Source organism: Leuresthes tenuis, unplaced genomic scaffold (assembly GCF_036924035.1).
Source record: "Leuresthes tenuis unplaced genomic scaffold, fLeuTen1.0.hap1 SCAF_13, whole genome shotgun sequence".
Classification (NCBI taxonomy): Eukaryota; Metazoa; Chordata; class Actinopteri; order Atheriniformes; family Atherinopsidae; genus Leuresthes; species Leuresthes tenuis.
Window position 1 is genome coordinate 31,154,957 of NW_027325367.1, and position 18,551 is coordinate 31,173,507.

Below are 18,551 nucleotides of genomic sequence, written 5' to 3' on the forward strand. Positions count from 1 at the left end.
AAAAGACTAAGCTTTCAAAAGAGGGAAAGTATGAGTATATCTGTATTAGATTCTGAGAATTATTAGTATATTCCAAGTGAGGCATGTATTATGAGTATGAGACCATTGATCATCATATGAAAGTGGATAAGTTTAAGTTTAAATTAATTAAGTAATAATTAAGTATTCATGATTATTGTATATAATAACAACACCCTTCAGGAACTTTGCAACTGTATTAACTAATTTTATAAAGGATACATTTACATTTTGTTCATAATTGTGTGTGTGCAGGAAATTCATTAAAACATCTGAGCATTTTGACACTGCAATTATTATAACTTCTTGGCTTTTTAGTTCAGAAGAAGCACTACTTTACTTTAACATTGTTGCAAGTGAGACCCTCCCTGATCACGCTAACAGTTATGTAACACCAGAATTACATTTGTGAGGGGGTATGCTATATAAACACAACACTTGATGAATGCTAATTATACACTCCACACAAATGAAGTAATAAAGCAAGTTCCCAGTAGAGGCTTTCTGAACCACTAGGCAAGCACAACTCATACTAATGAGCATGAACTAATTTGTTGTGATATTGAACAGAGGGTTGTTAATAGCAGGAGCCATCCTTCTCCCGTGAAATAATTATTCTAATCGTTCTTTTCAAAGGTGATTATAAAGCTTTCACCTGGCAGTTTTTCTGGGGCTACCTGCAATGGCACAAGGTTTGGGACCTGTGGTCAAAAGAAAGTTGCCTTCTTCTTTACTCTCAGCAGTCAAAACTCTTTTTTGGAAGTCAGACTTGATGAACCGTGTTTCTTTGGGTCATGCAACCTTCGCTCCTTGGGAAAGTGTTCTCCAGCCATTTTGCATAATCAAGTGGCACTTGAGATGCCAATGTGACTTTTACCAGCTTGGGGTGGAATTTTACATGATCTAACTACAAAAACTGCATCATTAGTTGTATGAGGCATTCAGACAGGCGTGACATGAATCTACTAGTGGCGGCCGTGCATTTGATAACTGGTCCTTTAGTGGGGACTTACCCGACTTAATTCCCCTCTTAATGCGTGGCATTACAGAGCGAGAGAGAGAGGGGCATTTCACATATAGAGGGTGAATACCATTATTACTCCAAACCTCCACACGACAACCGCAATGTGCCATGTACATCATCTGGATCAGTCCAGAATCAATATTTATCTAGTAACATGACAAAAACATAGAAAATAAATTGAAATAAAATACATCATGCTCACCAGAGATGTGCATTATTTATAGACACAATCTATCCTTATTTTTTTCACATGAAGACTTAAATGACTGTCATAGAGGTGCCATGGAGGCCAAGGCTGCGAGTCAACTCTGTCCAGTCTTAGTCCTGGGTTACGTTTTTGTTCTCTTGAGGGCAGAGAATGTCCGTTCGACAGTTGCAGTTTATATAGTGATAGTCGATATCAGACATGCCAATTTCTGCTAACACTGACACAGAAGACGCCTGTCCTTCCCGTCGATTTAAGTGTTTCTTTTGATAGTGAGGCCCAATTTAGCCTTCAAAATGCCAGCTTGATCATAAATACTATGGAACCACCAAATGTGCCATTTGGGTGCATTTTGGCACAAATGTGCCATTTGACCTTTCTCAGGTACCAAACTGGAAAACAAATTATTCAGACCTCTATAAATTCTATACATCTCTGCGCACTCATGCGCTCATGCTGTGAGTATAAAAAAGGCTGAAACTCACTGAGCTATTACGCAGATAAATATCTCGGCAAGCCTTTGGTCGACTTTGATTATTGACACCTCAATCTATCAGACAAACAGAATAGAGAGAATCGAAGGATAGCCCCCCAAATTCACCTTAGAAACTCCAATGACGATCCAGAGGGAAGTAAACGCAAAGTTAGTCTATCATAGGAAGAGGGCATAAAACCCTTTCGACGTCATGTTAACAACCAGGCCCTTCGAGATGCATTTCAAACTAACGTAGTCATAGAGTAGACATCAGCAGCTTTTTTTTCGCGTAGGAATCTAACTTTTGACAGCAAAACAGCAAAGGTAAGACATACTTTATCATTTTGTGAAGTTTTTTCTGGCTCTTTACTCCGTGGCACTTTGATGAGACAGACATCCATCTAGTCAGCAGAGTCGTGTGGGTTGCTTAAAGTTTTGTGCAACTGTTTGTTATCGTGTTTTTCCTACATGCCCACATAATTGCTTGGTGTTTCAATTGTATTTTGGGGTGACAATGCTTGGTAGAAGCTTTTGTTATGCCACATGTTGGGATTGGTGCGTCCTGGCGTGCGCATAGATGCCTGCACTGCACGCATCTCACGCAGCCCCGTGTTCAGGGTGCTCTCGTGCCTTTGCACAGCAGCAATCAGCGTGTTATGTGTTCTAAAGGCCACAGTGTGTTGCTGTTGTACTTCCAACAGCTGGTCTCTCCTTCAGATAAGCCTGAAAGTGATCACTCACTGTCTCCTCTTTCTCTCCACTTACATTAGTCCAATATATTTAATCTGTTTGTGTGCCACTATATGGGGAAATTTCTCAAAATTAGTATGCTTCCATTTATATTCTTATGTCAGCATCAGCACTCTCCTACACAGGAAATAATCTGTTTCCTCTGCTAAGTCATGTGATTGATTATAGTTCACTTGTGCAGCTGATAAACATTTGTCTTATTTTATGGGTTTTAAGTGCCACATGCCCTGAAGGTTAACATTATGGATATCTCTTTCCCTGATAAGACTTACACTGTCTAATCAGAGTGGAGGGGGAAAGAACACTCTTTGCAAATATGCACTCTTATCATTTTCTATAAGTAGAAAACTTCCAAACATGACCCCCTCATACCCTCTGCAATAAGTAAAGTGTTGACACTGGGGATTTCAGGTCAATTATTTACTGAATATATATTTAACTTTACCTAAATGCTTCGTTCACTTAGGCTGAATTTATTTGACACATGAAATAAATCACTTGAAAAATAATCCCATACTTTAATAAGTATTAGTTGGAGGAACTGTCTCTGCAAAACGCACATAGCTGAGTCACAAATGACTTGTAGAGTTACACTTAAAAGAATGGCTTAAATCCAGTCAAAGTCTCTTCCAAGTCTGTAGGAGCGAGGCTATCACAGCCAAGGCATGTTGAAAGCCAAGAAAGAAATGAATGCCTTATTTGCCATCTCTCTGTTCTCTCCTGAAGAGCCAATTTAAATTAAGTTGCTACCCTGCACATTTTCTCCCCCACCTGTTCACCATGTGAAATAACAACTTCAGTCTAGTACATTTGGTGGTGGTTGTACCACTGTGGAGAACCAGCTGAGAGTGACCTTTCTTCATTGTTCCACCAACACGTCAGACTTGATAAGTGCTCCAGGGAGAAGGAGCCCAGGGGTCGACACTACCTTTATGTAGGCTCTCCCTCCCATCCATACCAGATGGCCTGTGTGATGAACCCTGTGTTGTTTCTCATGTGGCATAATGCCTCTGATCAGGCTTATCTGAGGGGAGTGACTGACCTTTTCATTCCGAACACGAGTAGTATTCTTCGGGTAAATTTTGTGACAGGAGGTGGCATGGATGATACTGAGACAGACTGTCTGGAATACTTTTTTCGGCACATATAACAAGATAAATGTTTTTATCATCAGTGTTACTAATCGGTCCTAGACCCAAGATTAGTTTTAGCTCTTTTGAATCTCTGATTCTCAGTTTTTCCCACTCAAAGTGGAAATCACAAAAACCTCTTGTGTTTGTTGCTGTGTATCGTCCACCTGGCCCTTCTCAGAGTTTTTATCCCAGTTAGTGCTGAGTACAGATAAAGTCATTGTAGTGGGTGACTTTAATATTCATGTAGATGTTGAAAATGACAGCCTAAATATTAACTTTATTTCTATAATAGACTCTATTGGATTTTCTCAAAGTGTTCACAGACCTACTCACTGCCTTAATCATACCCTTGACCTTGTGCTGACTTATAGCATTGAGAGTGAACAGTTAACAGTGTTCACTCATAACCCTGTCTTGTCTGACCATTTTTGAACAACTTTTGAATTTACATTACTTGATTTTACAGCTTCTGAGAATAATTTTACATATAGGTGTGTATCAGAGAATGCTGTAACCAGATTTAAAGAGTTGATTTCATCATCCTTTTCTTCACTGCCATGTGCAGATATGATAGAGGACGGCTACCTAAATTTTACTCCAGTAGAACTTGACTCTCTTGTTGACAACACAACAATTCCAATGTAACCAAACCTGGACAATGTTGCCTCTCTGAAAAGGAAGGTAATCAGTCAGAAGAGGTTGGCTCCTTGGTATAATTCACAGCTACTTTAAAGCAGACTGCAAGAAAGCTGGAGAGACAGTGGTGTTTCTCTAATTTAGAAGAGTCTCAATTAGTCTGGAAAGATAGTTTAATAACGTATACGAAAGCCCTTCGTAAAGCTCGAACTGCTTATTATTCATCATTGATAGAAGAGAATAAGAATAATTCCAGGTTTCTTTTCAGCACTGTTGCCAGGCTGACAAAGAGTCCGAGCTCTGTTGAGCCATGTATTCCTTTAACTCTCAGCAGTGATGATTTCATGAGATTCTTTATCAATAAAATTGTTTCTGTCAGAGAAGATTAATGTAATCCTTCCCATTATCATGTATCATCAAGTACAGCAGCTTTAGAAGTATCTTTAGAACCTGATTTGTATTTAGACTGCTTCTGCCCAGTTGATCTCTCTGAGCTAACAACAGCAATAGTCTCTTCTAAACCATCAACTTGCATTTTAGACCCAATCCCAATCAGACTGTTCAAGGAGGTTTTCCCCTTAATTGACACTTCCATACTGGATTTGATCAATCGGTCTTTGTTGACAGGATATGTACCTCAGACTTTTAAGGTTGCTGTAATTAAACCTTTACTTAAAAAACCTACTCTTGATTCAGAAGTGTTGGCTAATTATTACATAAAGACCTGGATGACTCAGAACTGTCTGCTTCTAAATTCAGACAAAACTGAAGTCATTATCTTTGGACTTGAGCGCTTCAGGGAGAAATTGTCCAGTTATATAGTTACTCTAGATGGTATTTCCTTGGCTTCTAGTTCTACAGTGAGGAACCTTGGAGTTCTTTTTGACCAGAATTTATCATTTTACGCACATATAAAACTGGTTTCTAGGACTGCCTTCTTTCACCTTCATAATATTGCTAAAATCAGGAACATCCTGTCTCAGGGTGATGCAGAGAAACTAGTTCATGTATTTGTTACTTCAAGATTGGACTACTGTAATTCCTTATCATTGGGCTGTCCCACATATTCTCTGAAAAGCCTCCAGCTGATCCAAAATGCTGCAGCCAGAGTTCTGATGAGAACTAACAGCAGAGGTCATGTTTCTCCAGTTTTAGATTCTCTTCATTGGCTCCCTGTTAAATTCAGAATAGAATTCAAGATTCTTCTCCTCACATAAGCTCTTAATGACCGAGCTCCATCATATCTTAAAGATCTCATTGTAAGATATTTTCCTAACAGAGCACTTCGCTCCCAAACTGCAGGTTTACTTGTTGTTCCCAGAGTTTCTAAAAGTAGAATGGGAGGTAGAGCCTTCAGTTATCAGGCCCCTCTCATCTGGAATAAGCTGCCAGTAAATGTCCAAGAAGCAGACACCCTTTCCACTTTTAAGATTAGGCTTAAAACTTTCCTTTTTGATAAAGCTTATAGTTATGGATGGCTCAGGTAATCCTGAAACATCCCATAGTTAAGCTGCTATTGGCTTAGACTGCTGGGGGACCTCATCTGTCACACATTTCCTCACTTTGCTCTCTTTCTCCCCCTGTTTAATTTCTCAATTGATTTTATGTACATGTGACATTATTGTGGTTATTAACTTGTGTTTCCCTGTTCCAACAGGTATCCTTTAAATGGTGTTATGGTGTTTTTCCCCCCTCTTTTCCCTCTTTTCTGTCTTCTCAAACCCCAGCTGGTGGAGGCGGATGGCCGCCCTTCCTGAGTCTGGTTCTGCCATTGGTTTCTTCCTGTTAAAAGGGAGTCGTTCCTTTCCACAGTCGCCACAGGCACGCTCAGGACGGGAGATTGGACTGAAGACAAGTTTCGGTTCAATCTGTTGGTTTCCTTAGCTAGGAAATTGTTTTTGAAATGGCTCTATATGAATTAATTGGATTATTTTGAAATTAATTAATTGAATTTCATTGGATTTTGATTACAATGAATTGAATTCCAATTGGCTTGAATTGAACTATATTATTTAAGTGCATTGAGATGACATTTGTTGTAATTTGGCGCTATATAAATAAAACTGAATTAAATCGAATTGAACTGAACAAGTGTGTCAGAAAATCATTAAGGTTTTCTGTCTTTACAGTGAATTATATCAGTACACTGTAAAATAAATGTAGTGTGTAAAGTATACAAGTCTAAACTGTACTTGTCTCTTACCCCCCAGATAGCGCTGCATCACGAGCCATTTATCATTCAGCCATTCATCAAAAGCTGATATAGAAAGCCTTTGTAAAGCACTACAATACAAACTTACATTCATCAATGTTACATAAAACTTTATTGTGCAAAAAAATCAATTTAAAAGAAGACTTGTGTTTACCTTGTCAACAGGTGGTATCACTAAGTGGAAATGTGTATCAGACCAAGTCGTCAGTTCCCTTTTTTTGGAGGAAAAGGACGTGGTGTGCTCCTGATCACAGACAAAAAGACCATCCAGACTTTTATAAGCAATAAGTCCAAAATTCAGGCTTCTGTGATGGCAGCATTAATACAGAAATTTTTTCAACAAGACAATGCAAAACCCCATTCTGCCCACATTACAAAGAGAGAAAAAAAACGCACGGGTACTGGACTTGCCTGCCTGTAGTATAGAGATAGAGAATAATAGAGCATGTAGAATAACTGAGAATATGTGTAGAGTTTTGAAACTGAAAATCCTGGTGTACTACCTTAAAATGCATTTGGAGGAAGAATGGGGGGGGGGGGGGTGACAACACAAATATTTTACTGCTTGCATCGAGGGACATCATTTATCAAGGGTCAAAATGTATCTATTGATAAATGATGGGGGCTGCACGGTGGTGTGGTGGTTAGCTCAGTCCCAGCTGGGGCCTTTCTGCGTGGAGTTTGCGTGTCCTCCCCGTGTATGCATGGGTTCTCTCCGGGTACTCCGGCTTCCTCCCACCGTCCAAAAACAAGCATGTTCGGTTAACTGGTGTCTCTAAAGGAGTGAATGTGAGCGTGCATGGTCGTGTGACTTTTTGTCTCTATGTGGCCCTGTGATGGACTGGCTACCCATCCACCGTGTACCCTGCCTCTCGCCCAATGACAGTTGAGATAAGCACCAGCCCCCCCGTGACCCTGAGTTAGATTAAGCAGGACTGGATGGATTAGTGATGACTGAAAAGCCAGAATGACTTTTAAGTGTTGTGAGTACAACTCTGCAATGTGTTAAAAGGTTTACCTTTCCAACTTTTTTCAGAAAGTGCTAAAAATGAATGTATATTTTCAAAAAAAGGCATTAAAAATGTTGCATTCAAACTATCTGCAATTAAATAAAAGTAAGATTAAGAATCACTCCATTTTTGTTAACCTTTTTTTCATACAGCCATTTTGAGTATCCACTATCATTTCAATCCTGAGAGGCCGCTTTTGTTTTCTTTTGCCACGTTTTCATTAATTTTATCTTGTTCATTTTGCATTTAACTGCATGGCAGTGTAGGTGTTTGGAGAGAATCACACAAAAGAATCAAAACTGCAGATTAGTTTCAGCTTTAGAGTGTATGATTATGGAAACAAATCACTTGCACACGATGGTTTGAAGCTGAAGTAGTTTTAAACTCAGTTAAGAGCTCTGTTTTTATTGAAAACATGAGAGCTTATCATGGGTCTCACTTAGACTGTGACATCACTAAAATATGTCTAATAACCAAGTCTTGAAATTATATTATGACTGCTCCCCCAGAGTTCCTGATAAAACGTTTTTTTATCAAACCTTTTCTACCTGGCTGTGCCCCAGAATATGCAGCTGCAGCCAAGAAAAAAAAAAGAAAGATTTTATTTTAAACACTTAAGAAAGTGTTTATTTGGTTATTTCACAACTTAACATATAGCTGCTTTCCTCATTATATCCCAGGTAATACAGTCAGTAATTCCTGACAGATTCTCTTTTGGTATGAAGACAGAACCTTTTGTTGAGTAAGAGGCCAGCAGCAGCACATCATCAGTGTTGTGAATCAAAACGCCTTGAGGAGTGGGATAAGGTAATGTCTGTACCCTTAAGCTGGTGGACAGTATCAAGGCGAGAACACAGAGGAGCAAAGTGTGTCTCCTGTGGGAGGGTGAGAGAGGGATCAAGGGCTTTCTTGTTATTTGTGATTATTCCTTCTTGTATCTGCGGGGCTGCTTTTAGGTGTGATAAGAAACAGCAAGAAAATAGACAGAGTTTTAAAGCTGCTCTCTCTCAACTCACAAGCACCATAAGAAATCGTTACAGTGTGAGGAACTAATTTCTTTTCAGTGCCATTGGGTCAGGTGTACAACCTTTCAGGGATTTAGGAGGATTATGGCCACCCCTTGGCAACATCGCTCTGGCTGACCGCAGACTTTCATTTTGTGGTGTCTGTGCAATAGATCACACAACATGATCCCTATACTCCATATAACACCTTAGAATGTTTCATGGGAGACACTCCACCATGCAGAAATTAAATAGTATCTGTCATTTGTAGGATGTAGAGTTTAACCAAAAAGAAGAAGAAGAAGAAACTCTTCAGATATAGAACTAAACTACCTCCTCAGTTTCTGTCATTGCAGGAGAAGGTGAAACAATTTACCAATTTATAAAACACTGAATGTAATACAGAAGACCTTGAACTGTGAGCAGCTACATTTCTAAATTAAGAAAGAATAGAAAACATTTTGCTTTCAAAGTGACTATAGAGAAATTACCAATTTTTTATAGTGACTCAGCTTATATGGAAACAGGGTTTATACCATCATTTATTAAGTCAGTTCATTGGACTGTGATGAGTTTTGAATTGATGCAATAAATTTGAGTGTGTGTGCGCGCGTTTGTGGGTTGTGAGTTAGGAGAATTTATCCAACCTGGTTACTTTTTATTAAAATATTTTTATTTTGTTGATGTCACTTTTAGGTTTGGAATCCCAGGAAGCTGCCCTAACTGAACTATCAATGCAAAATTATTTTTACTGCTTTTTGTTTTTTTGAATGTGTTTTAGATGTTTTTAAAGATACAATACAGTGTACACCGAAAGAGTGATTACTGTTACTTGAGTAAAGAAAGGTTAAAGTGCTGAAAAAAGGGCAGTTTTCTTGGTCAATGGTCTGTCTGCAACTAAATGTTATGTGATTTAAGTAAGACAAAAAAAATAGAGCATCAATTAAAAACATCGCCCAAATTTAGGATGAGAGTATTATTTACAGGTTTCACAAAGCCACCATTGACTTATCTTAACCATTCAAGCCAGGAGAGCAATTTTAGTGGTAGAATTGCATAAACTAACTTTTTTTGACAACATTAGCACATTAGCTCATCCTAAACCAAAGAGTCACAAATGGTTTGGGATAAATACACATTATCTCACATGGCAACTGTGGATCAGCGGGTGGAGAGAGATCGTCCTCCAACCAGATGTTTGATGGTTCGATCTTTAGCATATCCATGTGCAAAAGTCTCTTTGGGCAATACATTATAACCCACATGGCACCATATCCCCCCTGATAGGTTAATTGGTGTTTGATAAAGAGGAAAAGCCTTGCATGAATACATAAGTATAATAATGAACAGTTAGAATGGGAAGAAGTATGTACATTGTACAAACTTACATAACCTCCATAACAGTCACCTCCAAATTTGCTGACATAAATCCAAATGAAAAGAGTGGTTGCACTGTTCGCACAGCAACGGGACTGAGGCCTTGGAGGGATTCCATAGCTCTGTGGTCCAACGTTTTTCTTCACACGGTTTCTTTGCAGCTGTGAAGAATTTTGGCAGCTGCTTATTTTGCCCCAACCTTGGCATGGCTGATGAACTGTGACATCTGATGTCTGGACCAGTCAAAGAAACTGCCTGTAATGAGGGATCTGCAGCTTGAGGGACAGATGCCATCCAATTTAAGATACAGTTATTCCCCTGTGCTGCTGGAGCCACACTGGTCCTGACAGGTTTAGTGTACCGATGGCTGTCACCTGATGAGTTATTCTGACATCCACTTTTGCTTGTTTTTCTTGGCATGGTGTGGAGAAAGCAGAAATACTGGCCATGCCTTCATGTAAAAATTTAGCTCATTACATATAGCTTAATATAAAACTTAGGGTCAGGCCTCTTGCTTTGGTGGATGGAGGAAAGAACCAGTCTTGGCTTGAGTTGTCTTTGGACATCTGTATAAAAAGGCTGATCGTTTGAAGGTAATTCAGCTATTTTAAAACTAGCACAATCAATGTGCTATCAAGTTAATCATTAACATATTTTTGCTCCATGAAACAAACAAATGAGCAACTTCACAGTTTTTGGAATGGTCTTTCTACTTGCAATGTTTGTACTGTCCCATACTGAAATTTAACCAGAACTCTCAGCCACAGTTCGGCACAACTTTGGCCTGTGACGCAAAAACTGAATTCTTCATATTGAGTAAATGTAAATTGTAATTCCCTTTGGAAATGGTTCTGATGTTTTATCAGGTGTGAATGATATATCAGATATTGAGAAATGTTGTTTTGTTGACCTGCATAGCTATTACACAGTCTGGAGTGAATGAGACACATTTGAGGTTTGTACCATGGACTTTTTTGCTTTGAGGTGTCATTGCTAATGACTGCATTAAAGTGCCACCATGAGTGTAATTCATTTTCAAAAAACTAAGAGAAAACCAATTAAAAAGAACATTCATTTCAAAGACAAAATTCTCATTACTATAAATTATTTTTGGAAAATTATTTCCCATTTAAACCCGTGTTAATAGGTTAAGATGGGAAACTCCCAACTAAGGCAGAGAACATCTGCTCCAAGAACTAGAAAATGTAATGATTCTACACTCCTCCATAGTTACCATGAATGTTAATTGTTTTCTTAGTATACAACATATGACGTGCAAGAAAGCAAACTGTGGTTGCATTTATGGTTTCAGTAACTACGTATTTCTGAGTGGTTGGAGGAGCAAAAAGCAATTTAATAACATTAAGTACCCGTAGCCACGTCAACTGCTTTTTCAGTCAGTGTGCCCAAGATGTTTGTACTAAAATGCATTCATATGCCTAACGCCAACTTAACACAGACATTTGAAAGTTTCACTCATCAGTTGAGGTTCTGACTTGTGCTCTTTTAGTGTTGGAACAGCCCCAACTTTTAGCATCAGTATCTCTGCAAAGCCAGCGTCATACAAGAACTTTGCACTTTGTATAACTGTCATCCACTCAGTGTAATACATAAATCCAAACATTTTTGCAACTGTGCCAGGACAAACTAACTGCATCCACTGATTCAAGGTCACTTGTTCCTAGGGCAGCTAAACAGAGTCAACTTGCCTCCCTAAATCTAAAACACATGTTCTTAAACATCTCTGACACAAAAGGCTGTTTTCTGAGCTTTTTTTTTTTTGCTTTTGAAATGTACTTCTTCAGTTGCAAAACCACTTACTGGGTGGGTCTTGTTGATGTTTAGTTTAACACAATTAATTGCATATTTAAAAAAAACAAATGCATGGTGCATTTGTGGTGGTGCATGGTGCAAACAAATGGTGCCGTTGTTTTGGTCTCACAGATTCATAGCTGTGGTCTGAATGTATGTTATTTGGTGAGCCATGATCTATAAATAATGGCAGAGCTTTGAGCTATGGTTAATATAAACTACGTTTTCACATAATTCTCATTTAGTTTATGGTTTAGTGATGGCATTGACCTTAAGTAGATTCAGTCTGCTGAGCTCAGCACTTTTGATTAACTTAATTACTTTGCTTATTAGAAACTGAGGCAATTAATTTAAGTTCTTTTTTTATTCAAATCTGTAACATATGTGTTACCCCACAAGTCCAGTGGATTCTACATTTCAACAGAAAACCAGGGGGCTGAAAATGCAGATAACAGATGTCGCAGTGAAATGGGTGGTTTGTATTTTTTTTCTAGTCTTAGCTTGGGAGGTAGTACTCTCTGAAGGTTTAGGATATTTTTTGGATGGGGGCTTGACACTACAAATAACATTGAATGAGTATGTATTTCAAAAGCTCAGTTTTATAGAAACAAATTTCTTTTTTTGTGAGGACCCACCTGCTTTTCCTCTACAGAGCCTTAGTCAATTAGCTCCATTACTCCCCTAATCACAGGTTATGTCAAAAACATTGTGTCTGGGTGTAACCTCTTCTTGTGGGGAAGTAAAATAATCTATCAGGTCAGGTCCACTTTGAAGCAAATTTATGGTGACGTCTGAAATTAATAAAGGAAATTGAGATTCTTTTATACATGCAGACCTCAGCAGGCACATCAGCAAAACTGTCAAGCAGAGGTCACTTATAACCATGTTTCCTATAGGAGAGGCAATAAGCCAATCAGAAAATTGCCCCTTTTCCAATTCCAACACAATGTTGTATTTACTGTACACAGACATCTATACGTAAAAGCAATATATAAGCACATTTAAAAGCTTGAAAGGGCCTGCTTCTGTGGAAATCAGTGAAAAAACTAAAATGCTACAGCTAAACTCGGAAACATACTTGTCAAAGTACACAGAAAATCTATCAAAAACCACTTTGATATGCAAGCTAAAAAGGTTTGTTTTCACTGCATTGGATTAAGTCAGTTGTCTCTCATTTATATGTCTGACTTCACCATACTGACTCATATATGTGCAAACTTTTTACTGATGTTTCCCTATTCCCTATTTCCCCAATTTCCGTAAACTTTCGACTTTAAAACACACATGGACAAAATATTTGAATCATCTCAATCTGGCTGATGACATTCACAAATGAAAACTGCATTTTGATCATTCACATTGAGATGAGTCAAAACAGTCTATCCGGTATTTCATTTGATGACAATAGAGAGCACTGACCACGCTTAGCTTTAACAAAAAGTTGTATGTGAGCTCATTGCAACAAGGTTTATGGTTCAAATCCTTTCTGAGTGGAGTTTACATGTTTTTACATTTTGCATTTCTGCGTTCTTGCCAGGTACCCTGCCGTCCTCCCACTGTCCAAAGACATGTATGTTAGGTTGAGTGGTGATTCTGAATTGGCCCTGAAAGTGATTGTAAGTCTGCATATTTGTGTCTTTCTATGTTACAATAGATCAGTGACTTGTCCAAGGTATGCTCGCCTGATGACAACTGGGATAGGCTTCAGCCCCCACCTCCCATCCAGAGTTGGATTAAGTTGGTATAGAAAATGGATGTATGTATTTGACAGTGAGCAGTTACAGGTTAGAAAGCTCAGTGTTTGTGATTAGACAACCAGAAAAAGATAAAAGCTAACTCAGAATCATGTGTTGTAAATAGAGTTTCATCACAATTGTCTGTTCAAACTCACCCTTGTATGTGCTTGAGGAGTACTTCAATATAATTTTTTGACTATGCATGCTAAAAAACCTGCCATTGTTGGAAATAGAAGAAAAAGCCCAGAAAGTTTCATTTTGAGGTAGAATATTCTTACAAGCAGTCAACCACTGAAAAATTGACAGGAAGAGCTACATAAAAATAGGTGATACTTAGACAACAGGATCAGAGGAATTCCAAAATGGTAGTTCTTCTAGGTAGTTCTTGGTATGTAGCGGTTACTATCAAAATTGGTCTGAAGGGGGACAGTCAGTGAACCACAGAAATGGACTCGATGTGGAAGAAGCATCACGAAAAGCTGCAGTGCGTGGTGAAATCCCAAAGAAGAGCTACAGTGCACATAGCACACAGTGAAAAGTGCTATATAAGTACAGTCCATTTACCATTAACATCCTGTTGATGACACTGTTTGACTATCACTCAGAAGCATCTTTATTAGAGATGTATCAGCCAGAGGGAATGTTTCTGTAGTCTTAAACAGGGATTGATTACTCTATAACTTGGTCTTTGTGACCTTTAAAGACTTGGAAATAACATTTAGGACTATATTAATTAAAACCATCACTAAGATAAAAAATATTTCCTTGCCTTTCTCTCGTACATTACATGAGTGTGCAGTTTATTAAATTCACAAGTTTATCAAATTGCAATGATGCCAACTCCACCTACTTTACATGTACACACACATATGCAGAGTTGGAGAACCTGGGTTGATTTATTGAGTTGATAGCCAACATTCTAATATTGCGTAGCAAGAGCTCCATTGTTAAGGTTAGTTAAGCCAGATCATCTATAGATACCCTGACTATATTGAATCGGCTTTGTAGTACAGGCCCCAGGTTAGGTTCAGTTACCTAAGTAAACCACCTTTATGATATTGAAAATCCAAAGTTGAACCTGAAGTTACCGAAACCACTAACTCTACAAGGTTCGTAGAGTTCCTAGCCTGGGTTCCAGTTCCTAGGTGTAAGACAAGCGAGAGTGTAAAATTAACAGGTAGGCTTAAGAAAAGATAACAAAGAAGCATAAGAAAACTTGACTTTAAAGTATTAGAAATCAAGGAATTCAAAAAACAAGGTTAACAAAAGACAAATAAACTGAATAGAATAATGAACATCTGAAAATGAAAACCCACAAATGCAAAAATGTAGTGCAGACTGATTAAAGTGACAAGAAAAAAGAAAAGGGAATCAAGCCATGGCACAACACACTCACAATCACACACAGTGGTTAAGCTCACATCAGAGGTGTACATAGTTAAGGGGCAGACATAGTCAAGCAGCTGGCCAAAACACACTGGAGATAAATGTTAATACACTAAGGGCTGCTGTCAGTTTTGCAACTAAATTAGCATTGTAATATGAAACAATAGTTTGAATTAATCCAGCAGATGGACACCTAAGAAAAATCTTATCACTCAAACGAATCTGGGTTTCTTTGGAATTTGGGGAATATAAACTTCCCACCTACATCTCACATTCACAAGCCCACAAACATTCAAATGAATTATTTTTCTTCTTTCCCCTCACACACAGACTCAGGCCAAACCCGTTCGAACTAACTGAGATAGAAACAGCCGGCTCCAGTCACCACAAACAAGCCGTCTAACAAATTCAAGTTCAAATTGGAAAATGACTTGTGAAGCAGATATCACACTAAGTCTGACTGCACTGCACACTTAGACAAAACCTTAACAGAAAACACAACAGACAACGTGTAACATGCAGTGTAGCAGTGCTGTAGCCTGCAGCTGACGAGTGCTGATGTAGGGATAACAGTGCTTGCGTCCTGTTAAGGCCAGTAGACAACCCAAGCACACATTCTTTGTGATGTGCAACACAGCATGTTAAGATAAAGATAATAACTGTAATAATGAAACATTGCACCGGCCTATTCAGCTGGATAATGTACCCTGCTCCAATGCAAAATTTCATGGTCAACTAGACTGAAAAAAGGGCTACAGTCCATTTACCATTTACCAATTCCTCTTCCATTACAACTTCCTCAGTCTTCATTTGGTGCTTTGATTACCTTTCAATCTAGAAGGTTTGTGTTTACCAGAAGCAAAACACCCATTTATTACCAAAACATAGGCTTTGGATAATCTAATCCCTTCATTATCATAAATTTCCTGTATCTGTCAGATTGGGAGACTGCAAGAGTACCAGCACGCAGGCAGTCCACAGCAACACCTCAGTGTATTGATGCAAACCATATATACTGGAGCCTGACAAACTGTAAAGAATATATTTAAGAACCCCAGACACCCAGTGGATCTATCAATCACAAGTCATTTAAAATTCAACACATTTGCACACTGTTTGCGTAGATCTTGGTCACAGCAAGCTGAGTCCAATTACTCCCTTCTCCATGCCCATTTGCAGCGTGCACTGGGTGAATAGCATTCTCTTAAGACAATTGTGTAATTGGAGACGTGCTCCCAGCCATGGAAGCCGGAACATAAGTAAAAATTGGTAGTATGGATGTGCACCAAATATATTTTGTTCTAATTATCTCAAGGCCTCTGTCATGGAATGGCAGCCACATAAATCTGTGTTTGGCTATTTCCTGAATGCCACATATGTGTAAACTATCATGCACTTGCCTTGATACATGTTTTTTCAAAGCACATGGAAAGTTTCCATTTGTCTGTTAAAGTTAGTGGTCCCAGTGGGCCTTTTGTTGCCATGGCTACAGATGGAAGCTAGCATATCACACTGGCATGTGCATTTTCTTGATAACATGATCAACCAGAAAGTTGCTATCACTATATGAAATATACCATTTCCAATGCCATCTGTTTCCATCTACTGTGTATGAATATAATAAAAACCATATCTCTGGAAAAAGAGTTGAGATGCTTGCACTGATAAGCGAGTGCAGAAATTTCCCACTGAAGCTTTTGAATGCTGCAAACCTGAGTGAAAACTTGAAACTGCTGACTTTCACCTAATTCATTTTGCTGTTTTCCTCTGTGAATGTATTACCTGCAGGTATGAATAAATCAAGCACTTCTTGGGATTTTAGATTGTCTTCATTGTCATTGTACAAGTGTAACAAAATTTGCAAACTACCCCATAAGTGCCAAACACATGATCATAGAAATAATTGCACTGAATGACTCACAGGGGACTGATTGTCAGTGCCATCATTGAGGACAGTCATCCACAAAATTACATACGCTATTATTACTTTTCTAACTACTTCTATCAAAAGCCAACAACTCAGACTTTTGAACAGCAAACATGCATTCGATGGAGGCACGATGAGAAGTCATGACGTGTGATAAAACAGGAGTATCTGCTTGTTTTATATAAATAAATTGCTATTATGTGACTGAGTCAGAAACTCCACATTTGATAAAATAACTCAGAGCACTGTTAGAATTTAAAGCAAAAAATGGTGACCCATATTTTGTCTTGCCTCTCAGCAGGCAGAAGCAAGATAAGAAAGGAGATAGGCTAACTTTGTAATGTTTCAAATTTCACAGTGGAAAGAGACTTTTCATTATACAGCTACAAAGGCAACTGGAAGGAAAGCTGCAGAGACAGTGTCCAATCCACTCCTTTTGAGCCAGTACATAAAAGGAAAACAAACAAATTGAACTGGACCAAAGATATAACTTGCATACAATATCATGCCCCAAGTCCATTTTCATTCTAATGAGATTGTTTATGTGTGACAGCTATTAGCAAACTCTTCTGGAGCTTTATATTTTAGTTATGTAAAGGCTCTACTGTAGACAGGAGTTAAGAAAAATGATGTATCACTATGCCTACATAACATAAGATAATATCACAGAGAAAATATTTAGAATCCCATTGTCACTGATCTTTATGGATATTTCAAGATTTTTGAGAAAAACTGTTTTGTGTCTAAAAAAGGAACTGTTATTCTAACTATAATTACATTGCTTTTGCTGTTAAATAAAATAAATTCTCATTTTTCAGAGGTTTCAAAAGAAGTGTGATGGGGAGCTCATTCTGATTTACAGCTCACTTACATCATGTGTGAGATCAGCATGACCCCTTGGCATCACAGCAGCAAGGGGTCACCCAATTTCACACACAAAAGTCTCAAACTTCTGTGTCTAAGGTGAAGCTAGGTGAGACAACAATCTTTTGTGGGAGTTGAAGCTTGTCCAAAACAGCAGTATTTGGCACCCTGGGAAAGAAAAAAAGTTGTGCAAAGAACTTGGTCTTGGATATATGCTCAAACAATCTGTATTTTTTTTCACAAAGTTGCATTACAGGATGGATACAGCTCACTATTTCCTAAGAATGATTACTAATATTAAATAGAAGAGATAGCACAATATAATATAAACCCCTTAAAATTCCTGCAATTTTCGCCTAAAAAACACACAAACCCAAAGTTCATTTAAAACTGTTCTTCAACCATTTGGAGTAGAGGTATATGTACTGTGTCTTTATGGATGTAAGACTTGTTGTGGAATAACTATTTTACAGGAGTACATTAACTGAACCATTGCCAACTTAACAGGATCAGTTTTACTTTAGTTCTATCTGTTCTTGGAACACTGTGAAGCTTCATAGGTGAGTTGCATGATTTGTGCTTACTGTGCATCGTGAGAGCAGCAGAGAAAAACTCGCTGCTCCCACGGTTCAGGACTCATGATTCATACCCGACTCGCGGCTCACTCACTCTCTCTCCCTTTCGGCTTAATTTTGAAGGGGGAGATCATGCATTCTGTACATATTTTTTTCATTCTAATGGTGCACTGTTGAATGTTAGAATATTATTATTTTTGCACTATTGTTTAGGTTATTAAAATGTTCTATTTGTGCACAGTTTCATATATTTTACTATAATTTTGCACTATTTCGCACTGAATGTTAATTTATTGGCTATTTGGGTTATTTGCATTTATTTAGAAAGAAAGAAAACTAAATGTTTCCCCGTTGAGACTTCAAATCACAATGATTTGGGGACTGGAGTGGTTTGGAAGTTGTTTGTA